Below are 24,102 nucleotides of genomic sequence, written 5' to 3'. Positions count from 1 at the left end.
CTTGGAGCCCAACACGGGGCTCGATCTCAGGACCTTGAGATTGTGCCCTGAGCCAAAGCCAGGAGTCAGATGCTTAACCAACTGTGCCACCCAGGCGCCCCTACACGTTTTCTTTATCCATTCATCTGTTGGTGGCCGTTTAGATTATTCCTATGTCTTGCAGATTGTGAATAGTGCTACAGTGAACACGGGAGTGTGGATACCTCAAGATCTGGACTTTGGATTCTTTTGGATAATACACCCAAATGTACTGGACCATATGGGAGTTCTATTTTTAGTATTTCCAGGAACTGCCATTCAGTTTTCCATAGTGGCCGCACCATTCTACACTCCCAGGGTCCCCATTCCTAACCACCATTTTATAACACTAACTCTTCCCCAGATCTCAGAGAACTGAGAAAGGAGAAGATGGTAGGTATTGGAGCCTTAGCCCTTGGATGTTGGGAAGATGAGATTTGAAGAGTTTTTATTAGGGACAAGATGAAAAAGAGGAGAGGATGCTTTAAGTGGGATGTGGCTGTTAGGTCGCCAGTTATTGGGAGATTAGGATGACGGCATTTCAAGCTACAATATTTGATTCACGTTTTAACAATCTGTCAACTCCTGGGCAGCCATGAATTTCCAGTGGACCGTAAGATGCCGCAGAATTGCCCTGAGTTGGCCACAGCCTAAAGCAGGTTAGAAAATATGGCCTGCAGCCAAATCTGGCCCACCACCTGCTTTTGTAAATAAGGTTTTATTAGAATACAGCCACTCTCATTTCATTTTGTGGCTTTCACGGTACATAGCGGAGATGAATCGTTGCAACAGAGACCATATGGTCTATAAAGCTTAAAATATTTTTTTGCAGAAAAGCTTGCTGACTTCTGGCCTAATGTATTACAGTGATTATTTTTTTTTTCCTTCTAAATTTTTATTTTGAGAAATGTCAAATCTACAGAAATATTGCAAGGATACTAATGAATGTTTATATGCCCTTCTCCTTGATTCAACACTTAACATTTGGTCATATTTGCTTCCTCTCTCTCTCTCAGGTGCAGATAACTCAATTTTTCTATTTAGTATAGACCTAAATAAATATGTATATATATAGTATATATATGCCAATAATACCTTAGTATGTATCTCCTAAGAATAACGACAGTCTTTCACGTAATCACAGGAATTTAACATTGATGCACTAAGCAGACCATATCCAAATTTTCCAATCCAGCTTCCTGGGCGGGATTAATCAACCGCTTTTAGCGGTCATGTGTCTTTAGCAGTCTTTAATCTAGAACAGTTTCCAGCCTTATTTCTTTTTTCCCCCCTCATCTTATTAAGGTATAACTGACAAGTAAAACTGTAAGATATCTAAGGTGTACATCATGATGATTTGATATACATCGTGGAAGGATTGTTTCCTGTTTTCACGACGCGGGTGCATTTGAAGAGTGTGGACGAGATAGTCTACAGAACGTCCCTCATCCTGGATTCGTTTGCTCATTTCCTGAGGATTAGATTCAGGTTTTAGCATTTTGGCAGGAATGCCAAAGGGGCGACAGATGTGTCCTCCTCAGCACAGCCCATCAGGAGCCCAGTGATTGTTAATGCGGCGAAAACGCCCGAGGATGGTAGGCAAGTGGGTTTGACTTGCTAAGGACTCAAAGTGACGGGACTCAACATGGCGATGCTCACAGTCTTGCTCCAGTTTGTTCATGGGAAGGGCGCGAAGGTAGCAACAGCACTAAAGTAAGGAAATGTATCACAGCCAAAGGCCGTCTAATCCCAAGGATCTGGAAAATCCAGGTGCAAGGTCCAATTACCCCTCTCTTGGTACAGAACACTCTGGAACAGGCACTCTGTTCATATAGAAAATCTGAGTACACACACAGATTCCAATGTTTGCAGTCATTGGGGGGGGGTGTTGGTACTCATTTAAACAGGGAGCTGATCCATCCGACAATAATACGAGCACAAATGTTCTCTACTTGACAATTCTTTTCTTCCCTGATCAAAGACTATCTGTACTTTATGGCATACTTCTGTTGACTAACTGAACCATAATTAATCTATTTTTGATTATTTTGTCCCTTCCAACACAATCTACCTTTTCCCATGTTCCATATCTTATCTCTCACAGGAGTATGGGTCAGAGGTCTTGTCTCTATTATTTCACGACCCAATGTGAAATGCAAACAAGACATAGTCACATCACTATTATTCCTTGTGGTCACACAGACCTCACACCCGTTCACTGGTTGTGAGGATAGAGACCACACCCAGAAGGTCATTAGGTTGGATGTTGTCAGCTCACTTATTTTTTTTAATGTGATGAAATATTTACAACTTAAATTGATCATTTTTATGTGTACGGTTCGGTGGTATGAAGTATATTCACAGTGTCATGCAACCATCAACCCCACCGATTTCCAGAACTGGCTCACATCCCAAATAGAAATTCTGTACCATTAAACAACTCCCCGTTCCCTCCTCCCCATGGACCCTGGTAACTTCTATTCTACTTTCTGTTTTAATGAATTTGCCTATTCTAGCTGCTTCATGGAAGTTCAATCATACAATATTTGTTCCATGTGTCTGGTTTATTTCATTTATCGTAACATTTTCAAGGTTCATCCATGTTGTAGCTATATAAGAATTCCATTCCTTTCAAAGATGATATTCTTTGGGGCACCTGGGTGGCTGAGTCCTTAAGTGTCTGCCTTCGGCTCAGGGCGTGATCCTGGTGTTCTGGGATCGAGCCCCGCATCGGGCTCCTCCGCTGGGAGCCTGCTTCTCCCTCTCCCACTCCCCCTGCTTGTGTTCCCTCTCTCGCTGGCTGGCTCTCTCTCTCTGTCAAATAAATAAATAAAATCTTTTTTAAAAGAAGATGATATTCTTTGTATGTCTGTGCCAACTTGTTGGCCTGTTCATCTGTTGGTGACATTTGGGTCGTTTCCACATTCTGACTATTGCAAACAATGGTGTGATGAACGTCAGTGTGTAAGTATCTGTTTTACTTCCTGCTTTTAATTCTTTGGGGTGTCTACCTAGGATTAGAATTGATGGGTCACAGGATGATTCTATGTGTAACTTTCTGAGATCTGCCAAGCTGTTTTTCCACAGTGGCCAGGTCATTTGATGGCTCTTCAAAAAAGAGTTTTTTTGGCAAACAGAGTTCTTTGCTCCAAGGACCATCTGAGTCAAAGCTAAGAGATCATATTTATTCTCTTTCTCTAAGTTTCTCACAAGGCATGGAAATTTGGTTACATTTTCCCTTTTAACAAGATATTTGCCCCCATTCCCGCTGGGGAGCAATCTCATCTTTTACCATATATCATTAATCTGAATCCAGTCCTTTCTCTCTGAAGGAAGGTTCTGTGATTCCCCGCTGTGCACGTTGTCCTGCTGGTAGCAACTGGAGATGGGGAAGAGCCTCCCCGTCAGTTCGTCCTGAGGGTCTGATTGGATCAGTGCAGAGAAATGCCACTATCCCTTTTACTAGGCCGCAGAACATCTCAGCAGTGCGTTCCACCATGGTGGGGTGTGGGGAAGGGACAGCCAGTCCTGTCAATCTCTTTGAAATCCTGCAATTAGGTCCAAATATATGAACCTGATATTTTGTTGTGGAATATTTCCAAAGACTCTGTAGCCCTTTCTTGAAGTTTCAGTGCAGACACGACCAGGTTCAATATTGAGAGAGAAAAGGGTACAGCAAGGAAGACCCCTGGGGAGGGTCCTCCGCCCTGGCCCCTCCCCTCTGCCCTGACTCCACCACAAAAACATGGCAGGTAAGGGAAACACCGCCACAGCATACATTTACAAAGCACATATCCCAAACAAAACAAAACACAAATCACATATTCAACTGTTTAAAAAAAATATTTTATTTGTTTCAGAGAGAGAGAGAGAGAGAGAGAGAGAGAGTGAGCACAAGCTGGGGGAAAGACAAAGGGAATAGGAGGAGGTGAGCAGAGAGCCCCGTGCGGGACTCGATCCCAGGACCCTGGGATCATGATCTGAGCCAAAAGCAGATGCTCAACCGACTGAGCCACCCCAACATATCCCAAATTTTGACCAGATTTTAATTTTGGTCCCTCTCATGGTAGGCTCCCCTTGGCCCCCCGAGCTAGTTCTGTTGCTCCTACAGGGCTTGTTAGCGGGCCTAGGCAACTTTGCAAATGTGCTCCTGTACCCAGGAGACCTACAAGAGTTACTTCTTCACCCCTGGCCATTCCACCGCATGTTGGTACAAAGCCTTCGGAACCGCCCTGGGAGTTGGGTCAAGAGACCCCAGCCTCCGTGTCAGTCTTCTTCTTCCATTATGGCCTTGATTTTCTTTTTTAAATAAGGAATGTCAATTATTTTTAAATTTTGAAATAATACCAATCTTAAAGAAAATTTGCAAGTGTGGGACAAAGAAATACCACCTTTATATTAAAAGTGGGTATTTTGGAATCTAATGCTATAAGCTCACTGAAAACTTTTTCTTTCCCTAAGCCTTGGTTTTTTCCATCCTAAGGACTTTGAGGAGACGTAGTTGTGGGATCCCCAGATTTCCATAAAATTCTATCAAGGTTTTGGTGGCACTCTGTCGATTTCCTCCTTTTTCATGACTTTTAAAATTAACTGTCCAAAGATTTCTAAAGTTCTAACCTTTCTGAAAACAGCTTTAACAGATATAATTCACATACCCTATAATTCACCCAATTAAAGTGTACAATTCAATGGTTTTTAGTGTCTTCACAGAGTTGTACAACCATCACCACAATTTTCAGATGTTTTTACTGGCCCCCCAAAAACCCTGTTCCCCTTTAGTTACCACCTCCCACTTTCGGCAACCACTAATCCACTTTCTGTGTCTATGGGTTTGCCTATTCTGGACATTTCATATCAATGGAATCATATTACATGTGGCCTTTTGTGACTGACTTCTTTTGTTTATCGTAATGCTTTCAAGGTTCATCCATGTTGGAGCGTATGTACCAGAACCTCATTCCCCTTCATGGGTGGATAATGTTCCATTGTACGGATGTCCCACATTTTGCCTGCCCATTCCTCAGTTAAGGAGCATGTTGGCTGTTTCCACTTTTTTTTGGCTATTATGGTGCTGTTCTTAAATGTTGGTGCACATTTTTGTGTTGTTTTAATGCTCTGGGGTCTCTAGGTGTGGAATGGCTGGGTCAAGGGTTCACTCTCTGTTTCGCTTTTTGAGGAACCGCTAGGCTGTTTTCCAAACTGGTTGTGCCACTGATTTTTTTAATTTTGAAATCCTCTATGTGGTAGTCGGGGTAAAGGATTCAAGACTGTCTCTTTCACACCCTCCTGTGGTCTCAATAGCAAAATCATATATGGTGCCGGTGCTGGTGGTAATCCTTGGACTACAGTGTCGATCGTACCCTGGGTGACCGGCTTCCCATCAAGCAGCCTGATTCTGTCGTTATGCAGGCAGTTCAGTATTGCCCACACCTGCGCTGTCCTTGTGGCTTCAGTATTTTGACAAGGAAGGGGCACTGATACTGCCCTTCTCTTAGTCCATTCTAGAAGTCGAGGGGCTTCCCCTTGAACCATCCCCACAAAGGTATTACCCAATATTTGGTGGGACCAAATAGTCCCTTTAGTCAGAGGTGTTCAAAGCAGAGACCCTGCTCCTTGTTCTAAAATTCTCAGGAGTCATTTTCACAAAGGTTTCTTAGGACGATGGAATCTGTAATGATCTAGAAAATGCTTCAGCTCCTTCACTCAATAATCCCTTCTTTCCATGGTTTCTTGCCCTCCCTTGTCATCTTGCGTCACTAGAATTATCTTCTTTGTTGTCACACGTCTCACAGAATTAGCTAATTCATCAAATATTACAGTGCCAGCCAGAAGGGGCAGAGCTCACCCCGAGGCGATTCTGAACTTACTTTCATTTTGCTGATGCTCAAAGCAGCAACCACAGAAGCGAATTTTTAGCCGACCTGACATCAGTTTGTCAGTTCCCTTCTGGTCCATTTTTTCCGGCTCCTGGGGTTCACATTCTTTCATTTCCAGATTTCACTGGAATGTGTTACCGCTAGGGTCTAATTTCAAAGCCTGGGCTGTTTCGAACCAAGAGTAACTTGTTCATTTTGATCCCCTTTAACAGAACCACCCTTTTTCTTTCTAGTAATGCCCGAGCCATATTTTGAGTTAAGAATGAGTCAGGGTTTTTTCAGTAAATCCTACATCGGACACGAGCTGCTAAGATGGTTTAAGAGGCTTCCGTGGCTAAAGAAGATTCACAGGAGGCTAAGGGAAAATCCTAGCAAATCTACAGTTTATTATAGCAGTAATATGTTTTTGGTTTTTTTGCTTTTTTCCCTCAGTTCAAAAATTTAATAACACATTCATTTAAAATATAGCGGTTATATTTAAGTAACAGATATGCGTCACAGCCAAAGGCTGTCTCCTAGCAAAGAGGTCTGTTGGAAAGGTCAGGTACAGGGGTCTCTTACCCTCCTTCTGTCAGAACCAAGACAGAACGCGCTTTCACTCCTGGGGCAGGAACCAGCAACATGTGCATGGAACACTTTGGAGCAGGGAGCCCAAAACAGAGTCTCTGCTAGTTTCTTTTTTAATATTTTGCTGGTCACATAGGCATATTCTTGCTATGTAACTAGCCCCAAGTGCAGAGCCCTTTGGCTTTTATCAACAAATAATGCTGAGAAGCTGACATAAACTACTCGGAAGCTCCTCGAACCCATGGGTTACAAAACAATACTGTTAAATCAGTGGGTCTCATTCCCTGACCAGGGGCCAGTATCCTGCAGGAACTTTGACAAACAGCTCGGGTCCAACCACAGTTAGCTCTCACAGCACATAACTTATCTTTGGATAGTGCTTTCCAGTTTACAGAGCGGAGGATTTTTACCAACTTGACTAAGCTGGTATTATCATCCCCACTTCAGAAATGAAGGACATGAGGTTCAGAGCACTGGTGAATTGCCCAAGGTAACTTGAAGTACCCTGTGTTCTCCTTCCCTATTCTAGCCTCTTAATACGGGACATGAGATTTGTGCATCTTTTTCTCATGTTTCTTTCCGACTGCTACCAGTTATGTATATGTTGATTAGATTCTGTTTAGGGGATTTTATATAATGGAATTATGCTGCAACGTATCATTTTGTAGCTTGCTCCCCAGCGTATTATAGCCTTAGGGAGAGCCCCATTGTTGTCAGCAGTTCTCAACAATTTTCATTGTTGAAATTGATTATATAAGAATATACTGAAGTCTATTTTTACATCTGACCGTATGGGCGTTTGTTTATTTCCTCCGTTCTTAGTGATTACAAATAGCGGTGCTATAAACATTCTTTATTATGTCTACGTGTGCAGATGTGCCATCGTTCCTCCAGGGTCATATATTCTCCAGAAAGGACGTACACCTTCGAGTTTACTGGATAATGCCAAATTACTTTACAAAGTCACTGCGTTAAATTATACTTTCAAGGGCAGTGATTAATACACGAGCACAGACACACAGCATTACACACCCTACTCTCACAACCATCACACACCATACTAAACAAGCGCACAGATCCACAGACGTGCACAACCCACCGTCTTTACAGAACGCACACAGGTCCACGCACGCACATTTTCCCCAATGCCATTCTTACAACGCCACGTTCATACACACACACACCGAAATGCACTGCACGCACTCCACGTCTAGACGCACACAGCCCTTGTACTCACACGCCTGCCCCCACCACGTGATCCAACCAGGGGGCGTGGTCTCTGCCGTTCGCGACTGAAGAATCTTGTCCCGGCCGCGCCGCCGTCGGACGCCAGGTGTCGGAGGTCACGGCAGCGTTGGCGGTGGCGTTTTTTCTACCCGGAAACCACGGCTACCGGACCCCGAGAGGAGTCTGTGTCGCCGCGGCGTGAGCCGGACTGGCCTCTGGTTCTCGCCTGGGCCCCGCAGAGCCCGACGCCGCCCCCGGCGCGGCGGGGAGGATGGTGCCGAGCGGCCCCGGGCCCGCCGCGCGCCGCCGCGAGTGAGCTCTGAGCGGCCGCGGGCGTCCGCCGACCAGCTGGCCCGGCTGGGCCCGGGGCGCGCCGCTGCCCACCGGGGCGGGGTAAGCCGGGGCTGGCGGGCCGGGGTCGGGGCTCGGCCGGGGCTGAGCGCGGGGCCGGGAGGGTGCCGCGCTGGTTCGGAGCGGTCCTGCTAGCCAGGTGTCTTCCCTGCCTCTCGGGGCTGCAGCCCCCGCCCCAGTTGTCGGTGGGGGTCGCTCCGCTTTAGCCCAGGGCTGGCCTGCGCCGCCGGCCTGGGCCTGGTCACCCGCCACCGGAGTTGGTCCACCCGCAGGTCCGGAGCAAGGGTGCTCTGCCGCCCTCGAGATGGTAGGACTTCCCACGTATGGACCTGAGGCCTGGATAATTCGGATTTGGCCCGCGGAACATTTTGGTAGTTTGCCATTTTTGACTTTGGGTCGTGTTTGCGTTACTTCTCCATTTGCAAATTATACACATCTCAGTAAGAAGATGGGCGAGAGAGATTCGCGTATGTGCAGAAACTTTAAATAGTGGTATTTGATGTTTCAAGCTTGGTAAATACCCAGAGATGGGGCGGATTATTATCTTCACTCATATTTTAGTCAATTAAGGAGTGGCTTCGGGGTAATCTAGAGGCACGTAGTTGTGTTTCTCTTGATAAGCACCATTAGGAATAAAACCAAGCCTGTTGTGCTGTTTTGAATTGGGCGAACACCATAACCGGGGGACAGCTGGTGAGGGGGCCTTCGTTGAAGAATCCGTTCCTGTAGTTTAGTTGTCAGCTAGCGGATTACAGCCTTCAGTGATGAATGGGGAGCTTTTTTGCAGCCTGCTTTAAAGCAGGAGAGAGCGCGTCTCCTCCTAAACTGCTACTTTCCTGCCTCAAAGGTGAGCCGCTGTGGGAGGTAGTGGGAGGAAAAATTCCAGTGCTGGAATTTGATTAATTTGATGACGAATATTTAATAAATTGTTTTGTCCCCAAAGCTCTGTGGTTAGCTTGGGGTCTGAGCATTTGTGTGCTGTCTGTATATGAAATTGCTCGAAGGGTAAGAACACCTTCCAGCTTCCCCGTTTAAGAAAAGGAAATTGACCTGTTGTGCAGCTGAGATGTACTTCATGACTCCCATGTTTTCTCTCTCGGATAAGGAGGCATTGTGTTGATTTCCTAGTAAAGGTGTGGGAAGAATTTCTGTGGTCTAATTGAGGTGGACTGGAAGCGGGGCTGCCACCCACGTCTGCGTACTGAGATCCCCATATGCTGATGGAGCACACCTCTCTTTGGGCTGTAACTGCAGCTGCTGCAGGGGAGGCAAGACCTTGGTGTGAACAGTTTCTGCCCGCAGGGAAAGTGCTTAGAGAAAGCAATAGGCTATAAAAAGTGGTGGGATGCAGTTGCCACATGGAGATAACAACTACTAGGGGTTTTGTTATTGTTAAGCTTCATAAAGGAAGTGGGTTTTGAGGTGGACCTCAGAGGGTCTGAAGGATATGGGTCGGTCAGAATTAACTGGGAAATGAGAAAGCTAGGGCCAGTTAGTGGAATAGCACTCAGACTAGGTAGCTGGGCAGTGGGATCCTAGAATCATTGGCAGAATAAGTCGGTTAAGGGTTAAATGCTTTTCTTTTCTTTCTTTCTTTCTTTCTTTTTTTTTTAAAGGATTTATTTATTTGAGGAGGGGAGGGGAGAGGGAGAGAGAATCCTCCTGCAGACTCCCCGATGATGAGCGTGGAGCCCAACTCAGGGCCCCATCCCAGGACACTGAGATCATGACCTGAGCTGAAATGAAGAGTCGGACGCTTAACTGACTGAGCCACCCAGTGCTCCGGTTAAATGCTTTTCTAAAAAAAGCATAGGCTACCCAGTCTGCCTTCTGATAGATTCCTGGGGTCTAAAATTGTTTTCATTTGGTGGGTTTCTTTTGTTCTGTTATGCAGCCAGTGACACAAAGCAGTGCTTAACTTATTTTTAAGGACAATGAAAAAGATGCTGATTGTGATTTCTGTCTGGTATTAACAATCAGGAAATTAAATTTGGTGTCTGCAAGTTGTTTCTGCGCCTGTGTTTAGTTTGCGAGAACACAGCTCTAGTATGGTCTCTGCCACTCTGGCTACAGCCAAGTGATGGATGGCAAGCTCTTCAGCCAGTTCCTGAGTGTTTTTACTGACATCTAGTTCACTTCACAGGCATGTGGTTTATTTCTCTTACCCAGTGTTGTCAAGAACCTTTGAAGCCATTCAAATAGGATGTGGTGTAATTGCTTCACAACATTGTGACTAGTCTCAGAACCTCACTGGCTTTAACCTTTCCTTTCTTTAAACATGCTCAGGACTGCACCCTCTTAACTTTTTAATGCTTCTTTCAGACTCTTCTTCCGACTTTACCCACTGCTCTGTCTCCTTACAGACAAGCATCTGAAAAAGAGCGGTTTTAATGGGAGTCACAGCGTGACATTAGTCCAGGGGCGGACAGCCTGTGATGTTTTTTGTCAATAACATGCTGCAGAATTCTGTTGCCATGTAAGAGGGTTCTTTAAAAAGTATCTCACTATGACATTCCAATTAAAATGAAAAAAAAAAAAAAAGAATATGTGGAATTTAAGAAACAAAGCAAATGATCATAGGGAAAAGAGAGAGGCAAACCAAGCAACAGACTCTTAATTATGGAGAACAAACTGATGGTTACCAGAGGGGAGGGGAGTGAGGGGATAGGTGATAGGCATTAAGGAGGGCGCTCTCTGTGATGTATGTAGGTGTCGAATCACTAAATTGTACACCTGAAACTAATATTACTATACGTTAACTAACTGGAATTTAAATAAAAAAGTAAAATGAGTGTGGTATCATAGTGATTAAAAAAAGGAAATGGAGGGGCGCCTGGGTAGCGCAGTCGTTAAGCGGCTGCCTTTGGCTCAGGGCGTGATCCCGGCGTTATGGGATCGAGTCCCACATCGGGCTCCTCCGCTGGGAGCCTGCTTCTTCCTCTCCCACTCCCCCTGCTTGTGTTTCCTCTCTCACTGGCTGTCTCTATCTCTGTCAAATGTATAAATAAAATCCTTAAAAAAAAAAAAAAAAAGGAAATACAGCCTGAGTCTGAATTTTCAAAATAAGTCTGGTTACAAACGTAATTATGTGAGCCCATGTTGTTCCTTTCCTTTTTGTCCTTGAGTACTGGTGTTGCCTAAAATGCATGTTTAGCAACTAAAACTTTATGCTTTCTGTCGTAATTTCTCTTTTGATCATTTAAACTTGTCGTGAGTTATTGTGAAAGTCTTTTCTACACTGTGAATTGTATTAGCTTGAGAAACAAGAAACCATTGGCAGAAGAGTCTACTCATCTTAGCTTTATACTCTAATTGATGAGTTTTGAGATACGAATTATCTTGCTTGTAGAGATGGAAAATAAGTTAACCATTTTATTTTTTTTTTAATTTTTATTTTTTTAAAGATTTTATTTATTTATTTGACAGAGACAGCCAGTGAGAGAGGGAACACAAGCAGGGGGAGTGGGAGAGGAAGAAGCAGGCTCAAAGCGGAGGAGCCTGATGTGGGGCTCGATCCCATAACGCCGGGATCACGCCCTGAGCCGAAGGCAGACGCTTAACGACTGCGTCACCCAGGGGCCCCAACCATTTTAAACTTCAAAAAAAATCAGTCTTGTGCTTTTATTGAAGTTCATGGCTAAAACCACTTTATATATCCATGACATATGAAAATTTTGTTTGTTTCCAACTTGGCATTGGGCTTGAAACCTACTTATCAACCCTGCTATTGTGATTGATGACACAGCTTTTGGGGTCAGATGAATTAGGTCAGAGTCTATCTCTGCCACTTATTACCTTGCACAAATTACTTAACCTCTTTTGACTCAGTTTCCTTTTCTGTAAAATCAGGATTGTAGTCCTACCTGGCGTTGCTGCGAGGATTCAAAAGCGCGATGTAGGTAAAGCACCTGGCGTGGTGCCGAGCACAGGGCATGTCTTAAGTAGTCGCTGTTAAAAATGATGTTCTCTCCTTAGCCCTTAGTAGTCTGGTTTCTGCCTTCCTCATGTCACCTTAGTGTGAGGGCTTTTGCTTGTATCACTACTGATGTCTTAACTGCAGAATTGTATGGCTGCTCTTCGGTTTTTATCTCATTTGTTGGGGTGGCTAGGGTTGACTCTGTATTCAAATCCGTAACATTTATTGGGAGGCAGTAGTGTGCTTAATGGTATTTAATGCGCTGGTTCTGGAGGTGCCTGGATTTGAATGCTGGTTCATTTACTACTGTAGGACCTTGGGTAAGTAAGCCAACTTAACTTAGGCCTTAATTTCCTAAGGCCTGTGAAATACAGATGTCGTAAGGCTCATATACAATATGTGCAGAACGCCTAGAACAGTGTGCTGTCACATGGAAAGTGGGCAGTCGGGTTAGCTGTTCTTGTGAAGCCCCTGCTCCGTGCCCGCCGTGCCTGCCGTAGGGGGAGTGCAGAAACAGCGTGGAAATGAGCGGCCACACGGGCAGGATGCATTTGGCTTTCAGTTTGACTGAAGAAGGCAGTGGCAGTGTGGAGGGAGCGACAGTGGCTCGTGAGAGACATTTACAAGGTGGGAACTGCTAGACTGGTGACTGGAGGAGAGAGAGACTCAGGAACGGCTGGCTGTGGTCACTGGCGGGATGGCTGTGTCTGCCATTTCGAGGAGGAGCTGATTTGGCCACGTCAGATAAGTTTTGACCTCGTTGTCTCAAGGTACCTGTGGCTCAGCGAAGTAGAGAGCTCCAGTAGGTGGAGGTTTGGATCTGGGGTGGGAGATGGGTGCAGAAAATTGACGGGAAGCTGTGAATGAGTGTGTCCGCCTTGAGCAGAGGCCCAGCTGTGAGCTTGGGGTGCCGGGTGCGCAGCAGCGGCTCTTGGAGCGAGTGGGAAGGACAGGGTGGCCAGATCCAAGCAAAAGGAAAGCCCGGTGAGTGAGGTCCTGGAGGTGGAAGACGTTGTGACCCTGCGTCAAATTCTGCATGGAGGTGAGTGTGGACAGCGATTCTGACTTTGGCGTTAGTATTTGAGACCTCACGGGAGCCCTGGAAGTTTTCCTTTGTCTTCATCACTACGTATTTGCCTCTCTGAGAGTCTGTTCTGTCTACACTCGTTCGTTGCTTCTTGGTAGGGGAGGAAGGCTGGTAGCTGGGTGCTTGAGATTGCCCAGGGTTTCTTTGATGCCAGCAAGTGCCCTCATCCCTGCTGAGTGTTGGATGATCCGGTGTCACATCCATGAATGCTCTTTATTAGGCTCAGGATATTTAAGAAGTGCTACTTTAATTTTTACATTTATTTTTTTTTTTTAAGATTTTATTTATTTATTCATTCGACAGAGATAGAGACAGCCAGCGAGAGAGGGAACACAAGCAGGGGGAGTGGGAGAGGAAGAAGCAGGCTCATAGCGGAGGAGCCTGATGTGGGGCTCGATCCCACAACGCCAGGATCACGCCCTGAGCCGAAGGCAGACGCTTAACCACTGTGCCACCCAGGCGCCCCTAATTTTTACATTTAAAGCAGGCCCCTCTTCCACATCCAGGTGAGTTCCTGCTATTCTCTTAGCACAGGAGCAGGGTATTTCCTGGGGTGGGCATACAGAACAGGCTCTCCAAGCCTCCTTTCCCATTCTCCCTGTGGCATACCCCCCTCCCTCAACTCCTAGTCTCTTCCACACTTTGAAAAGGACATGACTTTATAGGAGAGCTTTAAGGAATTTCCCATTTAGCTTTAGGTCGAAAATCTGATTTTAAGATGAACGGTGGTTTTGTTGTTCATGTAAAATGAACTTTTTGGTCGGGTCATAGGTGGTGGTTTAGCAGATCTTAAGTTCTAGTTTTAGATTGTAGTTTTAAACTTGAGCAAGTAGCTCTGCGGTATACTTGGAGAGAGGGAGACCCGGGGAAAGGGCTTGTTATCTGGCATAATCAGTGTTAATTTCCTTTCTAATAACATGGTAAATCAGGATACAAAATTGCATATTTCTGCAGGCACTGGTCCCTTGGGCAGCCTTCTTCTTTGAGTAGCTCCTTTCTCTGGGTTTCCTCACTTCTGACCCTGTGTCTTGTCCCTTTCATTTGAAGCAGTGGTGTTCACCTGTTGCCTGTCTCCTCATCCTTGTTCTTATCTCCTTTCCATTTGATTTCCCTCTGCCAGAGTGTGGTTTTAAAGGTCACCAGGGATCTTGCCAGGGGGAGGATTATGCAAGCTCAGTTTCAACTAAGTGCTTTTTAAAGCACAGAGAAACCCAGATCCTTTCTTTTCTTAATCTTCATATTCACTTCTCAATACCTCTTCCTTTTGCAGCTCTTCTTTCCTGCCTTGCAAGCCACCTTACTATCTTAGGTACCTCTTTGGCTCATGGCCACCTCTTTCCGTCTGTACCCTCCACTGGCCTCTCAATCTCTTCCCCAGTGGAGGAGCCCACACTTGTCTGGAGAACCTCAGTGTACCTCCTGCCCCAGGAGCACACGGCACTGGGTTGTCTAGAGGAACCTCACCTAATGATTCTTTCTAATTTTGTTCTTGGTTTTTCTTACAGATCCCTCTGAGTACAAATCACTGCAGGTTAAGCTTTGCCTTTCTTGAGCACCGGGACATATTAGACGGCCATCCTGTTTTCTGTTTTTTGTTTTGTTTTTTCTAGTTTGGTTTAAGAAAGTTCTGTTATTTATCCTATTTATCACGTTTATCATTTCTTAAAGAATCTATTTATTTATTTTAGAGAGAGAAGGAGAGAGAGCACATGAGTGGGTGGGGGTGGCAGGGGGAGAGGGAGAGAGATTCTCAAGTAGACTTGGTGCTGAGTATGGAGCCTGACACAGGGCTCAATCCCACGACCCTGAGAGCATGACCTGAGCTGAGACCAACCCACTTCGCCACCCAGGCGCCCCTGTCACTTTTATTAATGAAGAAAGTGAATAGAATTAAGATTTAATGAAGTTTTATTTTGGCCACGAGAGCAGCAGGATCTGTTGAAGATCATTTATATTTATAATTTTATTGTTAGAAATTATTACAAAGGAAATACATTCATGATGGAAATTTTTTTAAAAGATTTATTTATTTATTTATGTAAGAGAGAAAGAGAGGGCCTATGTGAGTGGGAAGAGGAGAGGGAGAGAGAATATCCAGCAGACTCCTTGCTGAGTGGGGAGCCCAAGGCGGGGCTCGATTTCATGATCCTGAGATCACGACCTGAGCTGAAACCAAGAGTAGGTCGCTTAACTGACTGAGACGCCCAGGCGCCCCTCATGATGTAAATTTTTTAAAAAGAAGAAAATACATGTAATCTCACCAACTAGAACGAACCACCGCTGTTTACCTTTCCAGAGTATGCTGTTTGTCTTTTCCCCGTATGGGTGCTTATGTACACATACACCCTCATACTTAAACCCGAAGAGCCTCATTCTGTGTATGTTATTGTAGAGCCTGTGTGTTTAATGACTGTGGTGCTTCTGCTGGGAATATATCCGCCTGTCGCCATTTCCCTGCTACTGTTGGATACCTGGTGTTTCATTTTTTACCATTTTAAACACTCCTGAGATAGCTTATGTAGGTTCAGTCTTTGTTTTCAGCGATGAGTATTTTCTCAGGTCCGGTTTTGAGAAGTTGAATGCAGAGGTAAGAGTGTGCTGGGTTTTAATGCTGTCGATAGGTGTGGCCGACTTGGTCTCTAGCAAGTTTAACAGCCCTTTTTCTCCCCTTTTAAAGTAATTGGTGTTTCTCCTAACTTGCGGGTGCTTGAGGGAGCTCAGCGGTAATCTTAGCCTTTGCCTACTTACATCGCCACCTGATGTTTAGTGTTGCCGTTGAACCCGTCTCCGAGCTCTAGGTACCTCGTCAGGAGATTTTAATCACGTGCTTGTGAAATCGCCTTAAATCCATAGATTTGCCAAGAGGCCACGTCACAGCCCTGGTGGTTCTCTCTTTATCTTTGTGAAAGTCTCTAATTGAAGTTGGAATGAATTTAGGGGAGGGGGTCGGATGCTGTGCTCTATCTACTTTTCATATCCCTGTACAGAGCTTAACTTAGTCTTTAATTAGCGGTGACATTTACTATGGTGAAGATTACAGAAATGTTGTTGTCATTTTTTGCAGAGGAAATAAATTTGTTTAGCTTTTGTTAATTTTGTATTTGAAACCTCTTGTAGGAAAGGAATTTTTTAAGTTTGTGAACTATTTGGACCTTTAATTGTTTTATTAAAAAATTAAAAAAGGGCACCTGGGTGGCTCAGTTGTTAAGTGCCTGCCTTCGGCTCAGGTCATGATCCCAGGGTCCTGGGATCAAGCCCCGCATCGGGCTCCCTGCTCAGTGGGGAGTCTGCTTCTCCCTCTGCCTGCTGCTCCCCTTGCTTGTGTGCGCGCGTGCGTGCTCTCTCTCTTTCTGTCAAATAAGTAAATAAAATCTTAAAAAAAAAGAAAATGAAAAAAATAAAATAAAAAAAACTTGGGGTGCCTGGGTGGGGTTCAGTCGGTTAAGTGTCTGACTCTTGATTTTGGCTCAGATCATGATCTCTCAGGGTTGTGAGATCAAGCCCCACATGTAGAGCTCCGTGCTGGGCGTGGAGCCTGCTTGGGATTCTCTCCCTTTCTGTTCCTTTCCCGCTCTTGCTCTTGCTCTTGCACTCCCTCTCTAAAAAAAATAAAAATAAGAAAGCTTTCACTTTTAAGTGAATACGGTTGGCCTCATCTGGAACTTTTTCTAACTAAAGTAGCTATGTTGATGTTGTTTGCTAATTTGTAGGTATTTATGTCGATATTTATGGAAGTGTTTACATTCTGGTGTGACATGGTTTTAATGACTGTTAATTTTCTTTAGAAGTGAACTTATTTTAGATTTTTTTCTAGATGTTTCATAATTGTAGTTCCAAATGTTTATTTTTATATATGATTCAGATTTTGTTCTTTCTTAATAAACTCTTTATAAACATATAGAAGAGGCTTATAACTTTAAACTTAATGAAACTCTAATTTACTATTGATGTTTTTGTTTCTGGATCTTATGACTCTTAGCCTAAGTATGTCATTTCTATGTTTTTATTTTTATAAAATATTCAGATTTTTATTTTATTTTATTTTATTTTTTTAAAGATTTTATTTATTTATTTGACAGAGATAGAGACAGCCAGCGAGAGAGGGAACACAAGCAGGGGGAGTGGGAGAGGAAGAAGCAGGCTCATAGCGGAGGAGCCTGATGTGGGGCTCGATCCCATAACGCCGGGATCACGCCCTGAGCCGAAGGCAGACGCTTTTTTATTTTTTTATTTTTTTAAAGATTTTATTTATTTATTTGACAGAGATAGAGACAGTAAAATATTCAGATTTTTAAAAGCAGCTTTAGGGTCGTAGCAAAATTGAGAGGAAGGTACAGAGATTTCCTGTAAAATGCTCTGTCCGCACACATGCACAGCCTCCCCCGTTGTCAGCATCACCCCCCCAGAGTGATATATTTGTTATCATTGGTGAACCTATATCGGCACATTACTAGTATTCAGAGTCCATAGTTTACATTAGTGCTCATTTTTGGTGTTGTATTTTCTAGGGGTTTGGACAAATTTCTAATGACATGTATCTCCTGTGATAGTATCATACAGAATGTTTTCACTGCTTATAGATCCTCTGTGCTCCACCTGTTTATCACTCCTTCCCTCCCCCCTGCAACCTCTGATCTTTTACTGGCTCCATTGTTTTGCCTTTTCTAGAAGGTCATATAGTTGGAATCATACAGTATGTGGCCTTTCAGATTGGCTTCTTTCATGTGGTAAGATGCATTTAAGTTCCCCCCCTTGCCTTTCATGGCTGGATAGCTCATTTCTTTTTAGTGCCAAATAATATATTCCATTGTCTGGATATACCACAGTTTATCCATTCACCTACTGAAAGGTACCTGGGTTCCTTCCAGATTGGGGCAGTTATGAATAATGGTTCTATAAAAATCCATATGCAGATTTTTGTGTGGACGTAAGGTTTTTTGTTGTTGTTGCTTTTTGTTTTTTTGTTTTTGTTTTTGAGGGGTGGTAAAGGGAGAGGGAGAGAAAGAATCCCAAGCGGGCTCTATGCCCCGCATGGAGCCCAACATGGAGCTCAGTTTCACGACCCTGAGATCATGACCTTAGCCGAAATCAAGAGTCAGACCCTTAACTGACAGCCACCCTAGCATCCCTGTGTGGACATGAGTTTTAAACTCCTTTTGGCAAATACTAAGCAGTGCAGTTGCTGGATCTTATGGTTGAGAGTATGTTTTAGTTGGGATGCCTGGGTGGCTCAGTCGGTTAAGCGTCTGCCTTTGGCTCAGGTCATGATCCCAGGGTTCTGGGATCGAGTCCCGCATTGGGCTCCTTGCTCAGCGGGGAACCTTCCTCTCCATCTGCCTTATGTTCCCCCTGCTTGTGCTCGCTCGCTCTGTCTCTCTCTCGCTCACTCTCTGACAAGTAAATAAAATATTGGAAATAAAAGAGTATGTTTTGTGAGAAACCGCCAAACTGTCTTCCAGAGTGGCTGTACCATTTTGCGTTCCTGTCAGCATTGAATGAGAGTTCCTGTTCCTCCACGTCTTTGTCAGTATTTGGTATTGTCAGTGTTCTGGGTTTTGGCCATTCTAGCAAGTGTGTGATGTTTCACTGTTGTTTTAATTTCTGTTTCCTGATGACCTATGATGTGGGGCATCTCTCTGTATACCTACTTGCCATCTGTAGATCTTCTTTGTTGAGGTGTCTGTTAAGGTCATTAGCTAATTTTTAAGTTGTGTTGTTTTCTTACTGTTTTAAGACTTCTTTGGAAATTTTGGTTAACAATCCTATATCAGATATGTCTTTTGCAATATTTTCTCCTAGTCTGTGCTTGTCTTTTCATTCTTGTAACAGAGTGTTTCATAGAGCAGAAATTCTTAATTTTAATAGGCCCAATTTGTAAAAAGTTTTTATTTAAATTCTAGTTAGTTAACATACAGTGTTATATTAGTTTCAGGTGTACAATACAGTGATTCAGCACTTCCATACACTGCCTGGTGCTCATCACAACAAGTGCACTCCTTAATTCCCATCACCTGTTTCATCCATCCTGCATCGCCACCTTCCTCCCCTCTGGTAATTATCAGTGTGTTCTCTATAATTATTTCTTGGTTTGTCTGTCTGTCTGTCTCTCTTTTTTCCCCAGCTTTGCTCATTTGTTTTGTTTCTTAAATTCCACATAGAAGTGAAATCGTATGGTATTTGTCTTTCGTGGACTGACTTATTTCACTTAGCATAATGCTCTCTAGTTCCATCCACGTAGTTTCAGATGGCAAGATTTCATTCTTTTTGGTGGCTGAGTAATATTCCACTGTGTATATATACCACATTTTCCTTATCCATTCATCACCAATGGACACTTGGGCTGTTTCCGTAATTTTGCTATTGTTGATAAAGCTGCTGTAAATATCAGGGTGCACGTATCCCTTTGAATCAGTATTTTTGTATTCTTTTTTTTTTTTTAAAGATTTTATTTATTTATTTGACAGAGATAGAGACAGCCAGGAGAGAGGGAACACAAGCAGGGGGAGTGGGAGAGGAAGAAGCAGGCTCATAGCGGAGGAGCCTGATGTGGGGCTCGATCCCATAACGCTGGGATCACGCCCTGAGCCGAAGGCAGACGCCCAACCGCTCTGCCACCCAGGTGCTCCAGTATTTTTGTATTCTTTGGGTAAATACCTAGTACTGCAATTTCTGGATCATCAAGTAGCACTATTTTTAACTTTTTTTTTTTTTTAGATTTTATTTATTCATTTGACAGAGAGAGACAGCCAGCGAGAGAGGGAACACAAGCAGGGGGAGTGGGAGAGGAAGAAGCAGGCTCCCAGCGGAGGAGCCCGATGCGGGGCTTGATCCCAGGACCCTGGGATCACGCCCTGAGCTGCAGGCAGACGCTTAACGACTGAGCCACCCAGGCGCCCCTATTTTTAACTTTTTGAGGAACCTCCATACTGTTCTCCAGAGTGGCTGCACTAGTTTACATTTCCACCAACAGTGTAAGAGGGTTCCCCTTTCTCTGCATCCTCCCCAACACCTGTTGTTTCTTGTGTTGTTGATTTTAGGTATTACAGGTATGAGGTGATTACTCGTTGTAGTTTTGATTTGTATTTCCCTGATCAATGATGTCGAGCATTAATGAAGTTCAGTTTATCAGTTCTTTCCTTCATGCATGGTGCCTTTGGTGTTGTGTCTAAAAAGTTATTAAACTCAAGGTCATCTAGGCTTGCTTCTGTGTTGTCTTCTAGGAGTTTTATTGTTTTGCATTTTACACTCAGGTCTGATCCACTTTGAATTCGTTTTGTGGAGGGTGTAAGGTTTGTGTCTAGATTCATTTTTTTACATGTGGATGTTCAGTTGTTCCAGCACCCTTTGTTGAAAAAGATGTGTTATTGCTTCATTGTATTGCCTTTGCTCCTTTGTCAAAGAAAGACCAGTTGACTACATTTAGGTGGGTCTATTTCTGGACGCTCTATGTTGTTCCATTGGTCTGTTTGTTCTTTGGCCAATACCACGCTGTCTTGATTACTGTAGCTTTATAATAAGCCTTAAAGTTGATTAGAGTCAGTCCTCCAAATTTCCGCCAGTATTTCCTTCAGTATTGTCAATTCTGGGTCTTTTACCTTTCCATAAAAATGTTAGAAAAGTTTGTCGATATCCACAAAATAACCTGATGGGACTTTAGACTGGGATTGTGTTGAATGTGTGAGTCATCAAGTTGGGAAGAACTGACACCCTGACATACTGAGTTTTTCCATCCACGGACGTGGAATATCTCCATTTATTTGGTGCTTTGATTTTGTTCAGGAGAGTTTCGTAGTTTTCCTCATATAGATCTTGTATGTATTTGTTAGACTGATACCTAAGTATTTGATTTTGGGGGGTGCTAATATAAATGGTATTGTGTTTATAGTCTCAAATTCAACTTGCTCCTGCTGGCGTAAATAGGAATGCAGTCGACCTCTGTGTATTAGCCTTGTATCCTGCAATCTTGCTGTAATCATTTTCTAGGTTATTTTTTAGTTTATGTTTAAGTCTGGATTTATTTGATTCATGTAATGAACTTGCGCATTTTAAAATCGCCTGTTTTGTGTCTGGATATTGATTATGCAGACAAGTAAAACATTGTATCTGCCGTTGAGAAGCTTACAGCTTGGTTGGGAAGATAGATGTGTACATACACAACTGCAGTGAGGTGTTTCAGGCTCTCTCAGAAATTTGCAGAGTGTGGGGGGGCATATAAATGAAAGTGGTCACTTCTCCTTCGGGGGCTGGGTGTGGGGAAGGGCCAGGAAGGGTTCCATAGAGGAGGTATCCCTTGAGTCTGGGAAGAGGGGGGTGAAGTAGCGGCATGTGGTTCGTGAAGGTCAGGAGGACCAGCGGACTAAAAGGCTTGAAGCTATAATATTGTCTAATACGTTCCAGGAGTTGTAAGCAGTTAGACCGTTGAGTAGACAAGACCTAGCTCATGGTGGCTTGCCATTCTAAGGAGCTTGGACTTCATCCCTTGGTTGTTGGAGCTCTGATAGATTTACATTTGGAAAAATCACTCTCGCAGCATGTGGAGGATGGATTATTTGACTGGTATAGTCAGATCCAGTTAAGACTCAGTGATAGTTACAAAAAAAGATGATGAGGGCCTGAACTAAGGGCAGTAACTGAGGAGTATGGAGGGGCAGAGGAAGTAAGAGATTAAAGAAATAGAATCTTTAGCACTTAGTATTTGCTTGGATATAGTGGGGAAGGCACAAGTAGTCTAGGATGTTTTCCAGAGTTAGGTATTGCGATGGGGAATACACGGAGAAGAGTCATATTGGCAGGAAAGCAGATGAGTTCAGTTTTGGACATGCTGTGGAAGGTGTGGGTTTAAAGCTATTCACTGGGCTCTTGGATATAGAGGGCTTAGGGCTGTGGAGAGCTGACGCATGTTCACATGAAGATGGGGAAATAGGTGAACCTGAGATATATTTTGGAAAGAAAGTCAACAAGAGTAGCTAGTGGATTGGATTGGTGGTAGTGGTGAGGGCATGAACATAATTTAGGTAAAGAAAAAGAGTATGTTGAGGGAAATGCTTACATTAGAAAAGAAGAATAAAAATTCTGAGGCAAGATTCCAACAGAAGAAGTTGGAGAAATTGAAGGGTTTCTCTGAGTAAACCCAGAGAAAGCAGAGGGAGAAACATAATAAAAAATACATGTAGAAATGACTGAAATAGAAAACAAATTATTTAGACACAGTTTACAAAACCGAATACTGGTTCTTTGAAAACATCAGTGCAATACCGCTGTGGGCAGATTGGTTAAAAAGAGAAGGCAAACACAAAAACGTTTGTAATGAAAAAAACATAACCACAAGTAAATAAAAAAGTGAACAAATCACAAATTGATACTGTACCTAGAAATATTAAGAGGGTAATTTCCTAGGGTAACGCATCTTATCAAAACCGATTTATGGGGCGCCTGGGTGGCACAGCGGTTAAGCGTCTGCCTTCGGCTCAGGGCGTGATCCCGGCATTATGGGATCGAGCCCCACATCAGGCTCCTCTGCTATGAGCCTGCTTCTTCCTCTCCCACTCCCCCTGCTTGTGTTCCCTCTCTCGCTGGCTGTCTCTATCTCTGTCGAATAAATAAAATCTTTAAAAAAAAAAAAAAAACCGATTTATATACACAGCTAATGAATCATCGAGCCTTACATCGGAAACTGGGGATGTACTGTATGGTGACAAACATAATATAATAAAAAATCATTAAAAAAAAAAACCGATTCAGTAAAAATAGAAAACATAGACCGACCACCATTAAAACAATGATGAAGCAGTTAAAACAACTCACCCGGATAGAAAACCAAAAAAAAAAAAACCTTGGTGAATCCAGGGTTGGCTGTTTTTTTTTTTTTTTTTTTTTTGATCAGGGTCTGTTAAGCTTCTAAGAAATAAAAGCTAATATCTTACGCACATTTTAGAAAATGTATGTCTGGACAATTCAGTTAATTTTATGATACTAGGATGACTTGTCCTGCTAGTCAAGGAGAGTGTGATCATGGCTGATCGTTTTCTTATCTCTTATGAATAGATATTAAAAGGTCCAGATAAAATGTGGCAAACAAACCAGTCATGTAGTTTTAAAAAATTGTGATCATGTCAAGTTTATCCAAGGGATGCAAATATGAGTCAGCATGAGCAAATCAACACTGTTCATGTCAACAGCAGATTAAAGAGAAAAAAATGATTGAGAAGTTGCAGATAAAGCATTCATTAAAATGTAACACTTGTTTATAATGAAAGTCTCTCTGCTAACTTGAAATGGAAGTGTATTTCCTGAAGGTGATGAAGGGATTCTTTGAGAAACCTTTAATATATACTGTATCTAATAGTGAAACGTTTAGAAGCATTTCCTTTAAAGGCAGGAATCTACTATTGCTGTTTCTGTTGATCATTTCACTGAAGATTCTGGTCAAAGTCGTAAGAAAAAGAAATAGGCTGGAAAGGAAGAAATACTTATTAGCTTGCAGTGTAACTGCACGAAATCCAAGAGGAGCTACAAATAACCTAATTAGAATTTAAAAGATTTCGGCAGTGTGTCTGGAATCAAGATCAGTATGCCAAAGTCTGTTGCCTTTGTGTACATTAACAATAGAAAATGTAATTTTTAGGGGATGCTATCAGTGATAGCTGCATAAATCAGTATGTTTTCGAATCAGTCCAATAAGGTGCGTAAGAGAAAATTTTGAAAAATTACCGAAAAAGAAAAGTAGACCCAAATAAATGGAGAGAGATATACCCTGTTGGTAGACTAGGGAACTCAGTGTTTATAAAGATGTCATTTCTTCCCCAAATTAATAGACTGTTTGGTACAATTCCAATTTAAATCTCAACAAGATTTTTCTGGGAACTTTACAGTTGGGACCTAAAATTCACACGGCAGGGTAAAGGGCCAATGAATAAAAGTAAAATGGTAGACTTCTTGTATCAGATGGCAAGATTTCAGACAGCATGATACTGAGGTGGGGAGATGCAGGTGTTATGATAGGACATGAGAAGAAGCCTAGAAACAAACCCACATTCATGTGGGAGCTTGGTGTATATGAG

General features: G+C 43.2%; 1 protein-coding gene across 2 annotated transcripts in view; it reads left to right on the top strand.

Annotated features, from left to right (window-relative positions):
* Positions 1-7,810: 7,810 nt before the first annotated feature.
* The window catches only part of TMEM248 (transmembrane protein 248), a 36,101-nt gene continuing 19,809 nt past the window's right edge, over positions 7,811-24,102 (top strand). Inside the window, exon 1 of one of the 2 annotated variants that reach the window (XM_045786134.2) lies at positions 7,811-8,081. The gene's annotated coding sequence lies outside the window, so the exon portion shown is untranslated. The remainder of the gene's footprint in view (positions 8,082-24,102) is intronic. The other variant, XM_045786136.2, reaches the window with a different exon arrangement.

Source organism: Ursus americanus, chromosome 2, assembly GCF_024610735.1.
Source record: "Ursus americanus isolate L20-20 chromosome 2, mUrsAme1.1.p, whole genome shotgun sequence".
Classification (NCBI taxonomy): Eukaryota; Metazoa; Chordata; class Mammalia; order Carnivora; family Ursidae; genus Ursus; species Ursus americanus.
Note: the sequence above shows the minus strand (reverse complement) of the source record. Positions and strands in the feature narration are given on the sequence as shown.